We start from the raw sequence: 22,630 nt of genomic DNA on the forward strand, positions 1-22,630 counted from the left end.
CAGCCAGGCATTCCCCCTTATCCTTTTTTATCTCCAAATTTCTTGAATGGTTATTCTCTATCATTAGTTCTTTTTCTTTAGGTGATTTCATTCATCAATGAATGGTCCCAATTTTTGCTGGAGCACAAGGGCTGTTAGAGAAAAACAAGATGCAAAAATTCTGGGTGTAATGCTAACATTCAAATATAGAGTCCACAAGGGCATTTATTACTGGAGCTGGAAAAATGCTAATGTTACCTGATGATGTGGCCTTGTCAGAGTTTCAGAGATGCCTTTAGGTAGTAGTGATACTTGGACCCAGGCGCATAGGATACCACAAGGTCCTTTCAGTGAGAACCAGTATTCTAATCAGGCACTGGAGTTTTTGGAAATGGTTTGATTTTGGAAGCTGAGCACTCACAGGAGCTTAGGTAAGCATGGCCGGGCCCCAACCCCGGCCACAGACCCCTGCTCCCACACTATCTCTTGCTCTCTCTCTCAAAAAAAAAAAAAAAAAAAAGAGTTTCTTTTTCTACATGATGTGGAGACCAGTTGCACATCCGTGACCCACTGAAGACTGCAAAGATAATATGATGAATTCCAAATGCATATGGAATGGAAATGTGGGCTCTATAATATTACCAGATTTTTTATTTCTAAATGGTCTAGATTTTCTTTTTTTTTTTTTTTTATTACTGTTTTTTTTTTTTTTTTCCCAATTTATTTATTTTCAGAAAAACAGTATTCATTATTTTTTCACCACACCCAGTGCTCCATGCAAGCTGTGCCCTCTATAATACCCACCACCTGGTACCCCAACCTCCCACCCCCCCGCCACTTTAAACCCCTCAGACTGTGGTCTAGATTTTCTTAGCATTCCCCTGCCCTAAACTAAGCTCGAATGTTACCAGATTCTGATGCCAAGTAGAACTGATGAAGAAAGCAATGCATCTTTTTGTTTGCAAGTCTTCACTTTTTCTTCCTCAATCCTTTGCAAATATGCTTTTAGCTGTATCACACTACCAAATTCTGCCCAACTGTCTAAGTTGCTCAGCTCCCTCACTTCTTTCGAGTATTTGAGAACTCAGCTCTCTCACTTCTTTCGAGTATTTGAGAACTCTAATCACTATTTTTTCTAAATCTTTTTGTTTTTCTTCCTTAACATGAATATGTTATCCCTCTGTATCTTCTTTGTCTCATTTGCTGTTTGCCATTCAACTATCTTTCCATTAAATGTAATTTATGATGGATCTGTCTTCATATTTCTCTCCTTCTAGTTTCTACATCTTCCCCCTTTGACTAGCTACCATTCCTATAGTTTCAAACTATTGTCTAATCTCTTTTAAATTTTTGTTCTACATTTTCACCTTGTCATAGGTAGCCCTACATGAATATACTATATTAATATATCAAATATTATCTCAATATATCTAAAACTGGTCCTATTATCTGCCCCCTCCAAAAATTGTTCTTTCTTACATGTTTCCTGGCATCTACATAATCCCCAATACCTAGACTCAAAATATTAGTGTAGCAGTTCTCAAAAGGAGAGGAACTCTCTGGAGGGGGCATTTGGGATATTTGTGGAACCTTTTGGTTTGTGGTTGATATAAGGATTGAAGTTTGCTAGTACTACTTAGTGTGTAGGGGCTAGAGATGCTAGATAGCCTGCAGATTAGGCTATCATTTCCCAAAATTGTCTGACATCTTGAGTGAATTCTTAATGTCCTACCAGAAATTCAGATAAGTTAAAAAATGTTTAAAAAAATTCTTACAGCTCAGAATTCAACTCTGTTTTACATTAAACAGGAAGAATTTTTGGCAGTTTTAATATATATTGAATTTCCAGAAATTCATACACTATGTAAATTGTCCTTTTCCCTAAACACTGCCAAAAGTTTTTCACCATTATGGAAAATTATGTCACTGTTAGCAACACAGCTCATAGTGTTTGAGTCACCAATACACAACCATCCCATATATCTTCACTTATAGCGTAGCAGTTGAACTGATTATTCATATGGCTGTAAACATCTGAAGAGTCACTGCATTTATTCATTCATTCATTCAAGACATTACAACTTTATTATACCTTCCCAAGGTAGTTGTGCTGTGGTTTACATATTGAAGTACATTTGTTAAAATTATTTTTCTTTAATCTCTCTTTTATATGTTATAACTAAATCATTACACTGGTTTTGTTTAATGAATGGGTGCACATAGTTTTTAAGTATCTAGAAATTTTGTTTCATCATAAACAATGGGGGATTACTAGTAATATTTTTATATATGGGGAGTTTGGGGTCTGAGAATTGAGAACTATTGGCATAAAATCTCTAAATTTTTCCTTTTCTTCATCTACCAACACGCAAATATTTACCAAATTCTATAAATTTTACTTTCATGATTATTCTATCATGTTTTTCAATTACTACTGCCTGTATCTCAATTTCCATGTTCTTGATCTGAATGCTCAATGACTTCCTTATTAATCTTCTCTTGAAAGGTGAGGGTGTTAAAAATATAGACATTGGTATTATGGAAGGCACATATTGCATGGAGCATTGGGTGTGGTGCATAAACAATGAATTCTGGAACACTGAAAAGAAATAAAAATAAAATGAAAAAAATACAGGCATTGGAATTATATTGACTTAGATTCACATTCTATCTTTTTACTTATTTGTTCTATCTTTTTCCTAAAAGATTATATTTATATATTTGACAGAGGAGAGAGAGAGAGAGAGAGACAGAGAGAGTGCACAAGCAGGGGAGCAACAGGCAGGGAGAGAGGGAGAAGCAGGCTTCCCATGGAAGAAGGAGCCTGATGTGGGGCTCAGTCCCAGGACTCTGGGATCATGATCTGAGCCAAAGGCAGACACTTAGCTGACTGAGCCACCCAGGCATCCCTATTTGTTGTATCTTAAAGTTTTATATTTAAGAAAGACTAAAAATTCTTACCTAGGAATAACACTATTGTTAGAAATCAATATACAATAAGTCTAATGCATAATAGTATCCACTTATGTTAGTTTACACTTTCAGTTTGATTATATATTATAAAAAACACACACAAATATATTTGTAGTTATGGTCATAACATTATTCTATAAAATTATCTTGATTGCAGTATTGAATATTGTTATCAGACCATGTGAAATGATGTTAAGCTTAGAAAAGATGATTCACACAATTACAATGTTTCTTTTGGTATATCTACTGAAGGCCCTGGTGTGTGTGCACCCACAGAACAAGTAATTGAAACTTCTTTAGTAACGGGTATTATATGACCTCAGGAGATAAATTCACATTACTTCCTCAAACATATTACAGATACATTTGATGCTGGGTATGAACAAAATTTTCTTCTTTCATCTAAGCTGCCATTTCTACTGAATGTCAGGAACTTACTTATTTTCAGCTTACATTTTTTATGAACTGTATTTCCATTCAATTTCTGTTCGCTTGAACTGGAAATTTGAAGTACTTATCGGGAAGTAGGACTTTTCTTGCCTCTTTATAAAGGAAATATTTCTGAAAATTAATGTGTACCTAAGTTAACAGCAGTAATTTCAATGCCTGCATGGACGCTACACAAAGGAATAGGGGATGAAAGTCATTTTTATTATTATCATTATTTGTAAAGCTCATTTCAGAAGATTGCTTATTTCCTCCAGTTTGGACTTATTTATTTAAATATTCATCTGTAAAATAAGTTTCAGAAGGTTAATTTAAAACTGCAGCTCTTGCCAGTTTTCTGAGATGACGTTCTTAAACGTTCTGGGATTAATTTATTTATGTCAGGAATATTCCCAAAAAGAGATCAGAAAGAACTACAGGAAAAAGGGAGTGGCTAAATTTGCGGGCATTAAGGACTGTGGGAAAACTTGCTTTCCACTAATTTTAAAGAACTGGATGTACCTACAGAAAATACAGACTGCAAGCCCACAGTATTTTGAGCCATAAATGTGTGAGGTGGCGGGGTACAATTTGTAATCAGACAGGGAAATACCATTCTAGAGAAACAGATTCTACATACAATTCTGGAAAATAGAAATAAAATTATTGGGTGGATTTAAAAGCAAGGTGTGGGAAGAGGATAGGAGCATGCAGATATAAAAAGGGACAATATTAGGTTGTGATAGATTTTGAAAAATAAAAAGAAGAAAGGAAGGCAGTTTTAGTGAAGAATAAATGAATCAAAGTATAGATGTTTTGTTGGAAACACTGTAAGATAAGACATAATCAAAACCCAGGATGGATATGCCAAATTTAAGAAAACTCACTGGCTTCTTTAGTGTAATTATCAAACGGAACTTGTAGTATATGTATAACTTCATGTTTGAGCCATCTGTTTTTATAAAATATGAATCCATGGTCACATGTTCAGCAATTAAATTGTTTTTCTTCTATTGTTAATAACAAAAAGTAATCAAGTTTGAAATCATTTGGATTTTCTAATTATCTGTTATTTTAGAAGCTAGGATATCATTCTTTGAGTGTACTGTTACCCTTGACTTTCAGTGAATCAATTTAAAATGCCAATGTTTAGGTAAGTAAAATATAAATGATCATGGAACTTTTACTTCTAGCTATAACAGGAAATTTTTGAGTAAGTAGACTGAAATTGCCATCTTGATGTAAACAACTATAATACTGAACAAAATATGTGAGGCAATTGATTTCAGGCAGTGTAAAATAGGCAGTACAGGACTGGGTTCTTAAAGTTAAATAAAACTTGAGGTAAGGGAGCCCTCTGTTCACCAAAGCTGTCTACCTGGGGGCATTCTCCTGAGAGTGGGCCCTGGAGATAGGCCCAAAGTAAAGCACAGGGGGAGGCAGAGACCTGACCTTGAGGCTTCTTAAACATTTCTAACATGCATGGCAGAGAACCAAACAAAGGTAGCTGAGGAGAGAAGAAGCCCCAGAAGTCAGAAGAGAATGCCATACCACTTATTGACAAGGATCATGCTGCAAGATTTCCAATGCCTGGCAGAGAGTAAGTGCTGTGGGTCCAAAAGTTGAGGGTTGAATGAGATACCTGAAGTATTACATTGCTGGGAGACACTGCAGTTCGAGACTAGACAGCAAGGGCAGGCACCTCAGATATTCAGTAAGTAGGGAGGAGTAAGAACCCAACCCTAGCATAATGGCCGATGTCATAGGACTAAAATACAGAACTGAAATAAGTTATCCCCCTAAAAAAAAAAAAAAAAAACAGAAAAACAGTAAAACTAAGCTCAATGGGATCAGAAGTATCTGCCAACAATTTAATTATCTGCTAGAACAAAACTCCCTATCCATTAAAGGAAGACATCATAATTTAGACTCTCTACAACATATTATCTACCAAATCATCCCCCAGAAGAATTCTGTAATAGTGAAAATATTCCTAAAATAAGAGTAATATAAAGACATTTTCAGATAAACAAAAGCCGAGGGACCCAGCTTGCAGTGTTGGACTCAGCAAACTAACACTGCACGAAATACCAAATGACATTTTTCTCAGGCTAACGAAAATGATACCATAGACAGTCCCCAACTTATGACGGTTTCATTTGTGATGATGCAAAAGTAATAACACATTGAAAATAAACTGTACTTTGAATTTTGAAGTTTGATCTTTCCCCAGTCAAGCAATATGCAGTATGATACACTCTTATGATGCTGGGCAGTAGCAGTGAGATGCAGCTAACAGTCCACGACATAATCCCAAGGGTAAATAAAATATACTTACACGCATTCTGTTTTTCATGTTCAGTACAGTATTCAGTAAATAACATGAGATATTCAACATTTCATTATGAAATAGGCTTTGTGTTAGATGATTTTGTCAACTGTAGGCCAATGTAAGTGTTCTGACCACGTTTTGGTAGGCTAGGCTAAGCTATGATGTTTGGTAGGTTAGTTGTATTAAATGTATTTTGACTTCAGGGTTTATTAGGGTATTCCCCTTCATAAGTTGAGGAAAATCTCTAGATGGAAACTTGAATCTAAGAGCAGAGTATTAGTCCCTAGGGCTACTGTAACAAAGCACTACAAACTGAGTGGCTTAAGAAAGAGAAATTAATTGCTTCATGGATCTGGACCTTAGAAATCCAAGACCAAGCTGTCAGCCCATTGAGTCCTTCTGAAGACTCTGAGGGAAGATCTGTTTCATGACTTCTTCTAGCTTCTGATGGTTTTCTGGCAATCCGTTTTCTGATGTGTAGACCATCATCCTGATCTCTGACTGCATCTTCCCATGGTAGTTTCCTTGTATGTGTGTGTCCAAATTTCCCCTTTTTATAGGACACCAATCAATAGGGCCCATTCTAATTATTCCTCTTAACTAATTACATCTACAACAACCCTATTTCTAAATAAGGTCATATTCTGAAGTACTGGGAATTAGGAATCCAACATATGAAATTTGATGAGATGAAATTCATATTATAACCAGCAGGATTAAAGATCACTGAGAGATATAAACATCTGGGTAAATATAATGGACTACTATATTTTTTTTTCATTTCTTTGGAATAAATGACTGTTTAAAAAACAACATTGCCTTGTGAAGTTAATATTTACAAAAGTAAGATATATGATGACAACAAAGCAATGAATGGGATGGAAAATGGAGTTTTATTGTTATAGTTTTAGGGTTTTTTTATAACTTACTGTGAAGGATAAAATATTAACGCTAGGAATACTTGATAAGTCAAAGATGCATACTGGAGTACAATATGTAAACATATTAAAGAACAGTAGTGAAAATCAAAAATTCATTAAGAGAATTAAAATAGAATACTCAAAATTATTCATTCATTGAACAGAATATAAAAAAGGAGAAACAAAAGAGGAAAAAACACAGAACAAAAAATGCATTTGGCTAGATGTTAGAATTAAACAATATAAAAATTATGCTAAATATATCTTCATTTAATTTATGAATTAATCCTTTTAATTAAAAACCAGAGATTATCAAACTGAATAAAATTTTGTAACCCAACTATATGCTGTCTGTCAGAGATGTACTTTAAACATGGTCACAGATAGGTAAATGAATAGAAAATATACACCATGCAAAGAAAACAGGTATACACACACACACACACACTTCTTGTCTCTCTCATATTATATATCTATACATATACATATGTATATAATAATGTTATATGTAATAACATACTTCAAAATACATGAAGCAAAATAAAAGACAGAAATAGAGAAAAAAATCTACAATCATGGTTGGATATTTTAACACCACTCTTTCAGTAATTGACAGAACAATTATACTAAAATTAAGCAACTAAATCTAATTAGTATAGAATACCTCACCCAACAACTACAGGATAAACATTCTTTTTAAGTGCACATGAAACATTTACCAAGATAAATTACCTGCTAGGCCATAAAATATCTCTCATTAATATGAAAACACTAATTCTTGCAGAGGAGTTTTTTTGACCATAAGAGAATTTAATGAATTTGGTAATTAATCAATAAATGTATCTGGAATATCTGCAAAATCTTCATTTATTTGAAAAGTAAACAACACACTTCTACATGAGCCAAGGGTCAAAAAAGAAATGACAAAAGAAATTAGAATATGTATCAAAATGAATGATAATGAAAATACAACATATCAAAATTGGTAATAGACAACTAAGGCGGTGGTTAGAGGGAAATTTATAGCTCTGATTGCTTATATTAGTGAAGAAGAAGGTTTAAATTCAGTATTATAATTTTCCAGCATAAGAGGCTAGAAAAATCCATGAAAATTTAAGTCAAAGTAAGTGGAAAGTGAAAAGGAAACTAAGAACAAAAAAATCAGTGATATATAGAACAGACATAATTAAGGAAAATAACAAAGGCAAAAGTTTATCCTTTGGTAAAAATCAATACAATATATAAAACCCTAGCTTGATTAATAAATAACAAAATAGAAGAAAATATAAATTACCAATGTCTAGAATAAAAAATGGATTATCTCTACAGATCCTGCAGATACTAAAAGAATAATAAGAAAATATTATGAACAACATAAAGCCAATTAATTTGATGATTTGATGAAATGAGAAAATTTCTTGAATCACAGAATTTAAAAAAAACTGATACAAGATGTTGAAATAGAAAATACAAATAACAAATATATGTGAAAAGAATTCATTATCCAAGCCTTCCCTAAATAATACTTCAGTCTCAGAAGATTTTCTTATGAAATTCTATTTAATGCTTAAGGAAGAAAAAATAACAATTTTCATAATCTATTTGAGAAAATAGAAGGCCAGGGAATATTTCCCAGTTTACTTATAAGGCCAGCATATCTTCAATACTAAAACCTAGCAAAACATCATAAGGAAAGAAAAATACAAACCAGTATACTTCATGAACACTGCTATAAACTTTCTTAGCACATATTAGCCATCCAAATTCAGAAATAAGTGAAAAATACATCATGAACAAACCGGTTTCATTACAGTTATATAACTTTGCTTTAACATTTAAATATCAATAAATCTATTTTACCTTGTTAATGAGATATACCGCCCAAAAAGGACTATCTCAATAGTTTCCTGAAAAATGGGAAAACCCAACAATAACTTGATAGGATTATAGAAAGGAATAAATGCTTATATATACATTTATATTGTCTCTTGTATAATACAGAGTCTGAACATAGAAGTGCTTATTTAATGTCAGCATTTGTTACTAAACATTCTGAAGGAGTTTTTTTTTCCTTTTTTTAAAATTAAAGTATAATTAACATACAGTATTATTTTCATTTCAGTCGTACAATGATTCAACAATTCTATACATTACTCAGTGCTCATCACAATAAGTGTACTCTTAATCCCCTTTATTTCACCTTATTATTGTTCTTATTTTATTATGACTTTCAGAACAAAATCTTATATTTCATTAAGGACCAAGTTTCATAAGCACTGATGAGAAAATGAGTAGCAATTTATTTATTTTTTTAATTTTTTTTGTAATTTCTTTTAAGATTTTATTTATTTATTTGACAGACAGAGATCACAAGTAGGCAGAGAGGCAGGCAGAGAGAGAAACGGAAGCAGGCTCCCTGCTGAGCAGAGAGCCCGATGCAGGGCTTGATCCCAGAACCCTGGGATCATGACCTGAGCCAAACACAGAGGCTTTAATCTACTGAGCCATCCAGGTGCCCCTGTAATTTTTTTAAAAAGTTTTTATTTAATTATTTGAGAGAGAGAGAGAGAGCATGAGAGGAGAGAGGTCAGCAGGAGAAGCAGACTCCCTGCCTAGCAGGGAGCCTGATGTGGGACTCTATCCTGGGACTCCAGGATCATGACCTGAGCCGAAGGCAGTCGCTTAACCAACTGAGCCACCCAGGTACCCCAGAAATGAGTAACAATTTAATTCTGAGAGATATTTAAGGTAACTGCTCTGATTCATCCATGATACCATAGTTAGTGATCACCAGCTCATGGGTGACCAGAAGAATCTGCAGTTCAATATCATCCTCACAGTAGCCAATATTTTTACACTGGTTATTATATGCTGAGCCAGAAAGCATAGAGAATGTGCCTAGCTCAGTGCCTGGCAAATGATGTTAGCTGAATCTGAATTTGCCTCTAGAATCTATAAATGACTAACTACTTAGGAGAAATTAAGTAATGATAGGAAAAAAAAATAGTGAAGTAAAAAAGTCAAGTGGAATAGACTAATAAGAATTTGGAAAAAGGCATGATGAATATTATATCTGTCTTCTATTGTACACTTACCAAGCCACTTTCTTTTTTTTTTTTTTTAAGATTTTATTTATTTATTTGACAGAGAGAAATCACAAGTAGACGGAGAGGCAGGCAGAGAGAGAGAGAGGGAAGCAGGCTCCCTGCTGAGCAGAGAGCCCGATGTGGGACTCGATCCCAGGACCCTGAGATCATGACCTGAGCCAAAGGCAGCGGCTTAACCCACTGAGCCACCCAGGCGCCCCCCAAGCCACTTTCATAAACATTATGAAAGCATCAGATCCGTATTTGTTAATACTAAACTAATTTTAAGCAGAATTTTTGAAAGCCTTCCATATGCGAATAGGCATTGCAAATCTCCAAAAGATGACATAAAATTAATCATTTCATATACCATTTCATCAAAACATCATTAACCTCTTATAAGATGAGAATGCTACAGAATACAGTTTAGAAAGTGTGGCACTGAAAAGTTGTGAGGTCATTGGGAGTATGGTCTATGTTCCAATCAATTCTATATCTCTAGAACCACACACAGAATCTGGCATTCTATAAATATTTCTTTAATTTTTTCCATTATTATTCTTGCTTTACAAATGAGAAGTAGATGCTCATAGACATGATTTGCCTATGTCAAGTAGTCAGTAACAGGGATGGGATTTAATTCTTACTGGTAGTCTTCTGCTGTGTGCACTCAAATGGTCAGACTTCATGCTTGAAATAGACTGGAAAATTCATGGGGCAAAAATGGTATCAGATTGGTAGTTGGCAAATATATGATCTGGTAGTGCTACTCCTCTCCAGCAGGGTAATTTAGAGCAAATTATGTATCTTTCTGGGCTTTATATACTTCCTTTGCTATTAAGTAAAGGAGCAATTAGATAATAACTTCTAAAATGCCCAATAACTCTAACTTGATCTGAATTTGAATGTATAACAGAATACAAATGGATGGAAAAGGTAAGAAATATAGTTTCAGGTATCTGGGGTGCAACTTGTCCTTCAAAGTTGGTATCCACTGGCAAGCTCACCCTAAACCTGAGGACTGTCATTGGTTATTTTATTTTATTAATATTGCTTTTCTTTTTAATCTGTTTACTTCCATTATTAATGCTATTAATAAAAATAATAACTGCTTGAGGTAAAAGAGGGCTTCCCTTTTTAAAAACTGTCTCCTCACTTATTTTCCCACCTAACCTTTGCTCATAATGAAGTAGAAAGTGATGGCAGATATATCTACTGTATTGAGGTCCTTTGGGCAAATGGAAATTTGGCACAAGTTCCCCCAGAAGGCAAAGTGCTGATTCAAGGTCTTACTGAATTCTACCCTTATGTTCTTTTTCAAATTGCTTTTTCTGTTTTCTCATTAATATTTTAAAATATTTTTCTTAGCATATGGACCTCTTCCAGATTTAGATTTCTAACCTTTTATTTTGCCTAGGATGATCACTACAGACCTATCTCATTTTATCACACTTTATTTTATCTTGCTTCAAAAACATTTTGTTTCTCACAAATTGAAGATTTGTGGTATCTGTTTGCTGAGCAAATCTAGTAACACCATTTTTCCAATAGCATTTGCTTACCTTGTGTCTCTGTGTCACATTTTAATAATTTTTGTAAATCTCAATCTTTCTTATTATTATATTTGTTATGGTGATTTGAGATCAATGATCTTTAATGTTACTATTGTAATTGTTTTGGGGTGTCACACACTACACCCATATAAGAAAGCAAACCTAACTGATAAATGGTCTGTGTGTTCCAACTGCCTTACTGACCACCGTTCTCCCATGTGTCTTCTTCTCACGCCTCCCTATTCCCTTAAACACAACAATATTGAAATAAGGCCAATTAATAACCCTACAGTATCCTTTAAGTGTTCAAGTGAAAAAAAAATCACACATTTCTCACTTTAAATCAAATCTAGAAGTGGTTAAGCTTAGTGAGGAGGACATGTCAAAAGCCAAGACAGGCTGAAAGCTAGGTCTCTTGCATCAAGTTAACTAAGTTGTGAATGCAAAGGAAAAGTTCTTGAAGGAAATTAAAAGTGCTACTCCAGTGAACGCATGAATGATAAGAAAGTGAAATAGCCTTATTGCAGAAATAGAGTAAGTTTTGGTGGTATGGATGTAAGATCAAAGCAGCCACAGCATTTTGTTAGGCCAAAACGCAATCCAGAACAAAGACCTAACTCTCTTCAATTCTGTGAAGGCTCAGAGAGGTGAGGAAGCTGCAGAAGCAAAGTCTGAAGCCAGCAGAGATTGATATATGAGGTTTAAGGAAAGAAGCTTTTTTCATAACATAAAAGTACAAGGTGAAGCAACAAATGCTGATGTAGAACTGTAGCAAGTTATTCAGAAGACCTAGCTAAAAGAATTAATGAAAGTGGCTACACTGAACAACAGAATTTCAGTGGAGTTGAAATAGCCTTCTTTTAGAAGTGGCCATCTACAGCTTTCACAGCTAGAGGGGAAAAATCAATGCCCAGCTTCAAAGGACAGGGTGCCTCTCTTGTTAGGGGCTGATGCAGCTGGTTACTTTAAGTTGAAGTCATCATTTCATTAACCATTCTGAAAATCCTATTGCCCTTAGGAATTATAGTAAATCTCCTCTGCCAATTCTCTATGAATGGAGCAATAAAGCCTGGATGATGGCACACATGTTTACAATGTGGTTTACCGAACATTTTAAGCCTGCTGTTGAGACCTACTGATCAGAAAAAAAGATACATTTCAAAATATTAATGCTCATTGATAATGCACCTTTTACCCAAGAGCTCTGATGTAGATGTACAATGAGATTAACGTTTTCATGCATGCTAACACAACATCCTTTGTGCAGCCTATGGATCAAGGAGTACTTTCACCTTTCAGGTCTTATTATTGAAGAAATACATTTCATAATTCAAAGAAATACATTTCATAAGGCTCTAGGTGCCATGGTTAGAGATTCTGCTGATGGGTCTGAGAAAGTAGACTTTCTCAGAAAACTTTCTGGAAAAGATTCACCATTCTAGATGTCATTACGAATATCTATGATTGATGGAAAGAAGTCAGCATGTCAACATTAACAACAGTTTGGATTACCATTCTAAATGTTGTTAAGTAAATTCATAACTTGTAGGAAGCAGTGAAAATATCTACATTAATAGAAATTTGGAAGAAGTTGATTCCAATCCTCAGGTCTGACTTAGAGGGGTTCAAGACTTCAGTAGAGAAGGTAACTACAGTTGTGGTAGAAAAAGCAAGAGAACTAGAGTTAGCACTGGAGCCTGAGAATGTGACCAAATGGCCGCAACCGATTGATGAAACTTTAACTATTAAAAATTGTTTCTTATGGATGAGCAAAGAAAGTGGTTTCAAAGAGCTGGAATCTACTCCCAGTGAAGATGCTGTGAAAATTACTGAAATGACAACAAATAATTTAGAATACTACATAAAACTAGTTGATAAGGAAATAGCACGGTTTGAGTGGCTTGAATTTTATTTTGAAAGAAGTTCTACTATGGGCCATATGCTATCAAAGGGCATAGCATACTCCAGAGAAATTGTTTGTGAAAGGAAGAGTCAGTCAATGTAACAAACTTCATTTTTGTTTAATTTAAGGACTTATCATGGCCACCCTACCTTTAGCAACTACCACCCTGATCAGTCAGCAGCCCTAACATCAAGACAAGACCCTCCACAGCAAGGTTATGAGTCACTGAAATCTCATAGTTTTCATTTTTTTAGTAATAAAGTACTAATTAAGGGATGTATATTGTGTTTTTAGACACAATACTATTGCATACTTAGTAGACTACAGTATAATATAAACATAACTTTAATATATACTGGGAAACAAAAAAATATTTCACTCATTTTTTTCCAGTGTTTTCTTTATTGCAGTGGTCTAGAACAAAACCTGCAAAAACTTCTGAGGTAAGCCTGCATTAACTAAAGCCAGAGATGCTTGTTTTCTTTAATTTCAGGGGCTTTCTTCTGTAACTGTAGATGATTAAAACATCTCACTTGCAGGGATCTCCTTTTTAACACCACTCCACACTCAAACTTAAAATTTCTTGTTATGAAAATGCCTCAAACCTCAACTCACAGATAAAGGTATCACACTTTGTAACTCTACCAGAGATTTAATAATACTCTCTTTAAATGCAGTTTCCATACATATTATTTCATTTCTCCACAGCAAAGTAAAAGCTAGAATACATCTTAGATTGCAGTCTTGTTAGATATTTTAGGGTGACAGTCTTGTTAGATATTTTAGGGTGAAGATGGTGTTAATGGAGGAACAGATCTACTAAACACCTAATAGATTACATAACATAATTATGTTAATAATTCTTAAATTATTTATCTTAAATCAAAATAATACTTTTTATGTAACAACATTTATTCTTTCATAAACATTTTTTGAGCACCAATTTTTGCTAGACTTTGTGCTAGGTTCATATTGATTTGAAGATAAGCACAACAAAAAAGAAGAGAAGAAAAATCCTTACTGTCAAAATTTCATAGTCTCATATGTAGAGAAGAAGGGCAAAGTTTCATATTGTCTTATACTGTTAGAATCCAAGTGAAAATAACCTTAATAGAGGTAGACAGAGACAGAAACAAAAGGTGGCAGCTCCCAAGGGTTAGGGTGAATTCAGAGAAGTGATGCTTGAGTTGAATCCTAAAAGATAAGTGAAAATCCATCAGGAAATGAATGAGGAGATTTTAATGTCAGCCATTTGTTTCAGCATATGGAAAAGGCACAACACTTTATGGGAAATGGATATTCTTTACTATGGCTACACTGTGGGTCATGTGGAAAAATATTTGTGGAAAAGTATTTGTTAAAGAGAAGGTAAAGTAAATCATTAGGGGCACTGCATTCCAATTTAAGGAATATGGATTATATCATATACTTGAAAAAAAATCTCTGACGAATGTGTGAGGAAATTAGATTGAATGGAAGCAACTAGAAAACTTACAAAATCTAGATAATAAAGATGATGTTCCCTTTATTGGGAAAGTGTTTGAGGGAAAGAGGCACACGGTGAGAGATAGAGGCAGAGGGAGGAAGAGAGATGGTGACATAAAAGAAAATTTTATCTCACAGAATCTATAGGACTAATGGACTTCAATGGGTAAATAAAAGACTTTTCCCAAAATAAGCATGAACATAAAGGTAGTTACTTTGCAAAGGAAAACTTGGGAGAATAGTAGTTCTTCTTTAGACATAATATTAAACATCCAAGTGGGAATATAGAAAGTTGGATACTCAAAACTTGAATTAAGAAACATCTAAGGCTGAAATTATGCAGTATAATTTCATCAGGATATAGGTAAGATTTAAAAGCAACAACTAATGAGATCACCAGGGAAAAAAGTGTAGGTAGAGATATCTCCCAGTACTTAAGCTGGGAATATGTACAAGATGGTTGTTTGGGGAAACTAATTTGCTATTAGAGAAGATCAAGCCTTTTCCTTCTCTTGCTTATCATAATCCAGGAATGAATCTGTAGCTAAACAAGACAATCCCTCTGCATGAATTAAGATATTACTTAAGTTTGAGGACATTAGTTTCTGGGATGGAGATTGCAAAGCATGTCGAATTCTAGCTAACTTGTATATGGACTATTCTTCTTCTTCTTCTTCCACCTGGACACACTGAGTGCTAAATAAGGATATAATCTTTCAGAACAAGAATTAGTTACCTCTCTTTCTCACTTGTGGTAGATGCTTTTTATTCTTCCCATATGACTTCAAGGCCAAGGGCTACTTCCCTAACCTGGGAAATCTTAAGGCAAGCACCTTAGACATTCTCTGTTTAATAAATTAGTTTTGTTCATTCAAAGAAATTAATGTAATGAAATATATGTGTCATAGAAATGAAACTTCAAAATGCTATAAATGGAATATAACAGTTACTAACAATGTCTTTTAACCATGATTTTTCATTCTTGATGCCAGTGTTATCAGATATCTCTCTTTCAATCTTCTATTTTCTCTAGGATATGGAGGCTAGTGGGAAATTTCTAAAGACATGAATATGGTGTATTAGAATGTCTTCTGGTTATATTTAATTCCCTTTCTTATTAGAAGGCTGTTTTATCTAACTTAGGTCCCACCCACAACCCTCAACTGATCAATTTGAACTAACCCACGAAGGAGTCATGGCTCACTCACTTACTAAAAACTGCTTTGGGAGAGAGGTGGTGACAAACTGGAGTCTTGCTACCACACCAAGGTAGAAAGGGCAGTCATAGCAACAGATTCTTTTTTAACTACCCAGAAGTGTTGTAATCTTGATTTGTGTATTCTTTTGTACTAGCAAGATCATTGCATTGCCACTCTTTTGTTTCATGGATAAATCAAACAGGAACTACACACTTGGCTCAAGTTATAAAGTATCTTAAAAAGTTGCATGGTTGTTCATATAAATGAAGCATGCTGTTTTGATGATTCCTGAGGACTAAAACTTATTTATAAGAATAAAATAAAATATATTAAGCAAAAATTATTCATCTATTAAAACCTCAAGTGTTTATAGGTAAGATGAAAGCGGGAGACACAATGGTACCTGATCTCAAGCTATATTACAAAGTTATAGTGATTAAAACAGCATGACATTGGTGTAAAAATAGATATATAGATCAATGGAACAGAATCGAGAACCCAGAAATAAACTCATGCACATACAGTCAACTAATTTATACCAAAAAAGTCAAGAATATACAATGAGAAAAGACAGTCTCTTTGGTAAATTGTGTTGGGAATATTGCATAGCCACATGTAAAAGAATGAAATTTGATGACTATCTTACCTCATGCACAGAAACTAGCTCAGAATGGTTTAAAGACTTGGACATAAGACCTAAAACCATAAATCTAGGGAAAAAAAAAAGTAGATGGTAAGCTTTTTGGCATAGGTCTTGGCAATGAGTTTTTGAATCTTACACAAAAGGCAAAAGCAACAAAGGGAAAAATAAACCGGTGATACCATATCAAACTAAAAATCTTCTAGCAAAGGAAACTATCTACAAAATAAAAAAGCAACCTAAATGGGAGAAAAATTTGCAAATCATATATTTGATAAGGGGCTAATACCCAAAATATATAAAGAACTCATACTACTCAATAGCAAAAAACAAACATTCCAATTAAATAATGGGCAGAATATCTGAATAGACATTTTTCTAAAGAAAACATACAGATGGCCAACAGATACATGAAAGGGTGTTCAGAATCATTAATCATCAGGGAAATGCTAATCAAAACCACAATAAGATATCACCTCACACTTGTTAAAATGCTTATAATCAAAAAGACAAGAAATAACAAGTATTGGTGAGGATGTGGAGAAGGGGAACCCCTGTCAGCTGCTGGTAGAATGTAAATTGTTAGAATGGTACTAAGAAAAACAGTGTGGAGGCTCCTCAAAAAAATTAAAAATAGAACTACCATATGTTCCAGCAATTTCACTTCTGGGTATCTATCGGAAGAAAAACAAAAACACTAATTTATAAAGATATCTGAACCCGTTTCACTGTAGCATTATTTACAATAGCCAAGATATGGAAACAATCTAATTGTCTATGGATGGACGAATGGATAAAGAAATAAATATTGGAATGCTATTCAGCCATAAAAAAGAATGAACTCTTGCCATTTGCAACAGTATGGATAGAACTTGAAGGCATATAGAAATGTTAGAGAAATATAAATACTGTATAATATCTCTTATATGTGGAATCTAAAAAAAAAGAATAATAATGGAAATCTCAGCATTCCTGTGCTTAGTGTTATTTCAGAGAGCATATGGGATTCGCCTAATCTTATGGGAATAAGTAATAAAACTAAAACTCAAAATAAGAATCTCCACAAGAATTTATCAGTAGCAAGGGGGGAAAATGGTATTCCAACATGTTAATCAACGTAAATACCATCATGGATGAATATCTGGGTAATATTTTACAAATAATTAATTAATTTTGACATACTTAATAAAGCCTTAAATATCTCCATAATCCTTTTTTGACACCTCATCTCTGACTTGTTTCCACCCCCACTCCCACCCCACCTGTCTGCTTCCATTAGCAAGTAAAATTTGCAAACAGAACATTTTGGTGTCCTTGAGCCCCTGCACTCTGGAAGCTTACACTTACTTATAAATTCAGACCAACGAAGCAAGTTACATGAGAGGGAATTATGGAAACATAGTAAAAATGAAGCCAGAATAGGCTTAATCTTTTAAGATATACACGTATATATTTACTGTCACTTTAAGAATTTGGTTCATTTGATAGCTTGGATAAATATTTAGGTACTCTGCATTATGCGTTTGAATTTAATATAAAATCAGTTTAAAATATTCCCTATGGTGATATGGCTGACAAGTTGAATACTGAATATGGTTACCGCTATAAGGCAAAGCATTCTGCTGGTTTGCCTTAGGTAAAATGACATTCTCATGAGTTTCCCCCAACCCCTGCCAACATCAAATATATCAACTTGTTATCAAAAGACCAGTTTGGAAGACTTCCATTTACAAATTACTCCTCTTCTCCAAATAACCAAATAGAATTTATAGTAAATCCAGGAATTGTTACAGACATTGTAACGCAAAACACTGAAGGGTAGGAAAGAAACATTCTCTTGCTCTCAACTGATATGAAGCTTTGCCATTTTTTAACTTGGTTTGACATGAGCAATCTCATTTGAGTTTCCTTTAATAAGAACAGTTCTATTTCATAGAGATGGGATGAGTCTATGGCCAGCGTTAGATGTCAGCTCCACTTCCTACTCTAGAGATATTCTGTACATTGAATTTTCCCTATTATTTTCAGAGTATGTTATGGCAAAATTTAAATTTTATGGCAAATTAAGACAATAGTTTAAGTATTAAATTTTTATTAAAGCTACATCACTATTAAAAAAAACCTCGAGATTTTTCCTATTGCAATAATAGGGTTTAAAAATTCTGCTTTTGTTGCCTTAGAATAGAATGAAAGGAAAGAGTGAGTAAAGGCAAGAGGATGAAAGAAGAGAGATGGGGGGGAGGGAAAGAAGTAGAAAAGAGAGGGGATGAGGGAGAAAGGAAGGAATTATGAAATTGTTGAGATTTATTATTCTACCAACATTAAGTATAAATTACCCATGAAATGAAAAGTCTGTCTGTCTTCACTGTTTAACACAGAAGACACCAAATTTGTAGTTGTTTTATGATACATGAAAGCTAACAGCAAATCCTAGAACCGGCTGTTTCTCAGCACCAATTCCCTTGTATCATCTAAAAATTATTTTTAGATAAAACCTAAGTACTTTATTTCATTATTTGTAAGGTATAAAAATACTACATGTATGACATGCAAATAAATGTTCTTCTCCACTTCACTAATTCTACAATAAAAACTCTGTGATTCTATTAGCAAAATATTCCCAAGCTGATGGATAGAGATCTTGAGGAATAGTATAGAGGCTTGCTTATCAAATTAATCTTGCTTAGAAATTAAGGAGCTGTTGACGCACAGTGATTATTTAACATGCATAGCTACTTCAGTGGAAAGGGAGTGATAGTCTCTAGACTCTTAAACTAAGAATAGTTGGGGATTGAGAAACAATTTTGCTAAAAACTAAGTTCCCTTATGTAGCACAATGTGACTTTTATAAAATGCATTTGCAGCATTTTGGAATTATAGAATTCATAACCCAAAGACCTAATTCATTTTTTAGAACTTTAAATTTTTATCCTGTGAAATTTTCATAGCAGAGTTTGTCATTAGTAGTTACTACTAGTAAAGTGTGTTGCTATCGCCCTGTTTTCTTAGGCAAAATACAATATCATAAAAAAAGGAAAGAAGAAAACAGTTAAAATAATTGGATTATGATAATATTGTTTACTTAGCATGTTGTCTAAAATGTTCCACTTATGAGAAAGTGATGTGCAATTATTAAATGAATTTTTGTAGTCCAGAGTTATACAGAGACATAACTGAAGGTGGAAAAAAAAATCAGAGACTAGAAACAAAATAATCAATGTTCAAGTAAGAACCATATTTGCAGGAAATTCATTTATTTATCCTTCATTCCTCAAATACTTATTAAGCTCTATTTCCACTGAAGGTACTGTGCTTGATGTCTCTGGTACCTGGCGATCCCACTCTCTTTATGGGGTGTAATGGGAAGAATCTTGGCCTCAGAATCTGACAACCAGGGATTAATTCTCTCTTCTAAACTTTATTAGCTGGGTAGTGATACATAAATAGCTTAATCATTGCTGAGACTGTTTCTCATCTGCAAAATAGAAGTGATAACAGATGTTTCATGAGTTCATGAGAATTAATTGAGATGCAGTCCGTAAACAGCTGGCAGAGCATCTGATCCAAAATTCAACAGTTCTTAGACTCTGCTGAGTCAGGCAAAACTGAGGATAATTATATGCCTAAAATTTATTTCATTTGGCTTTTCCTCTATCAGACGAATTTCTTAGGTGATCAAAGAGTACAGCTCTATGCATGGGTGGAGATTTTTGAGGAAATATGAAAACTTTTGTTATGTAAATTAATCAAATAAAGCTGGAGATGTGTGAGTCTGTATCATAAAAGTGTGCTGAGGTAATTTAGAAACCTCAAAGTTTTTATGATACAAGGATCAATAAATAAAAATGACATTTATTATTATAGCATGGGCAGTTTAGAGGTTTAGAGAGTTCTTAAACATACATTCAAATTTAAAGAAAAGTAAAGACATAACTAGAACCCACAGCCAAATATAAGAGATGACTAGTATTTTAAAAACTTCACCGATGCCCCTTGTGTGTCCCTCCTCAATCACACCAACCTCATGCACCTCAAGAAGAAACATCATTTTTATTTTTGTGCTAATCAGCCCCTTAAATTTTTTTATAGTTTTTGTCATGTATATAAATGACTCTAAAGAATATATAATTAGAGTTTCCTATTTTAAAATTTTTTAATGATAGAATCATGCTGTGTGTGGTTCTGTGGTGTATTTCTACAGCCATTATATTTGGGGAATTGGATTGACCCAGTTTATAGCTGTAATTCATTTTCACTACTGAGTAATGCTGTATTAATATAATACAATTGTTAATCTATTCTACAACTGATCAGCATTTAAAATATTAACATTTATTTTCGTGAACATTGTTAGAAGCCTTATAAATTACCTTCTTCTGCACTTGTATATGTGCTGCCGAAGCGAGCACCTTGTGCAGGATTTTCCCTAGTATGTATACCAAGAAAGTGGAAATGTACCTGTTCCATTTTACAGCACACTGGCAAACTCTCTTCCAAAGTGTTTGCAAAAATTTTCACTTCATGAGTAATGGACGAATATTTCTCATTGCTCCACATTCTTGCCAACACTGTGTTTTAAAATGAAGAGTTATTGAGACATCAGTGCACTTCTGGGTTTGCTAATGAGTTTGCACATCTTTTCATGTATTCAAAGGTTATTCATGTACCTCTTCTATGAAATGTCTTTCTGTGGTTTTTGTTCAACTTTAATTGGGTATTTCCTTTTCTCTTATTGATTGATTGATATGGTAATAATACTTTGTAAGCTGTATATGGTGAGAATTTTCTCAATCCGTAGCTTGTATGTTTTGGTCTTTATGAAGTCTTGTGATGATCAGAAGTTGTTCATTTTAATCTAATAATAGATTTTATTAATTTTTTATTTTATGATTTGGATTTTCTGAATTTTGTTTAATAAACTCATTTCTGTCCTGAGGTCACAAATGTTCTATAATAATTATAGAGGTTTCCATTCACATTTAAATCTATCTGGAATTGATTCTTTTGAATGATGTAGAGAGCTAACTTGACATTTTCCCCCAAATGGATAAATAATGATCCAAAACCATTTGTTTTAACTTATCTGTGCTGACAACTATGTCAAAAATTAAATTAAATTTTCATATGTAGATAGAATCACTTATGGACTTTTCTATTTGCTTACATTTATCTAGAATTCTATCCTTGAGTCAATACTGTACTATTAAAATAATCATAGCTTTGTAGTAATTTTTGTTATGGGAAAGAAAATCTTCTTCTATTTTTGATCCTTTATTCCAAATAATTTTTGTAGTTTTATAGTTTTATTGACACAAATAAATATGCACACAAGCTGTCTATCTATTCCTTTTCTTCACTGCACAGCCTGGCATTAGGATTGGTGACTCTGATGGCCAGCTGGCTGCTCTTTCCACAGTGGCTCTGTGGTTCTTAGAGGAGACATTGTGAGCGATCTCTGCATAGTTAGATTTGTAGTACATCAGCAGTACTTGAAGATCCTTGATGCTGTGGACTAGGAACTTCTGGATGCCACTGGGCAACATGCTTTGTTATCTTGCTACTCCGATAACCAATGTTGGGCATCAAGATCTGGCCCTTGAATCTTCTGTTCACCCTACTGTCGATGTCTCTGGGTTTTTCCCAGTTGCAAAATTATCATTTGAATGGTGCCAGTTGAACTTCTTTCTCCTTTTTTGAATGATCTTGGGCTTCACCAGAGGTCTGAGGGAGGCCATGAAGCTGAGTAGGAGATGGGTGCTACCTCCACAGGCAGCACCGAAGAAGAGAGCCCTGTACTCCAAATAGTTTTTAAAACTAGATAAAATTTTACAAAGATTCCAAAGATTCTGTGAAGATTTTTTTTTTAAATTTTTGATTCCCTTCACCCATCCCCACCCTGTGGGAATATTGATTTGAAATAGTCTAGGGAGAAGTGACATTTTTATTACTGTGAGTCTTCCTAACTAGAGACATGGATATATCTTCATATGTAAATCTGTGTCATCTTCAAATAAATGTCATAATCTTTTTCATAAAAGTATTACACTTTTTTAGACATATGTTATTTTCTTCCTTATGTAGTAAGTGACTTATTTTAAATTATATTTTAAACCAATCATTGCTTTATTTTGTAT

At 33.9% G+C, this 22,630-nt stretch overlaps 1 pseudogene; it reads right to left on the bottom strand.

The window, feature by feature from the left end:
- Positions 1–21,836: 21,836 nt before the first annotated feature.
- Positions 21,837–22,231, bottom strand: LOC122898737 (annotated as a pseudogene).
- Between the last annotated feature and the right edge of the window lie 399 nt (positions 22,232–22,630).

The sequence above is a fragment of the Neovison vison genome, chromosome 2 (assembly GCF_020171115.1).
Source record: "Neovison vison isolate M4711 chromosome 2, ASM_NN_V1, whole genome shotgun sequence".
NCBI lineage: Eukaryota > Metazoa > Chordata > Mammalia > Carnivora > Mustelidae > Neogale > Neogale vison.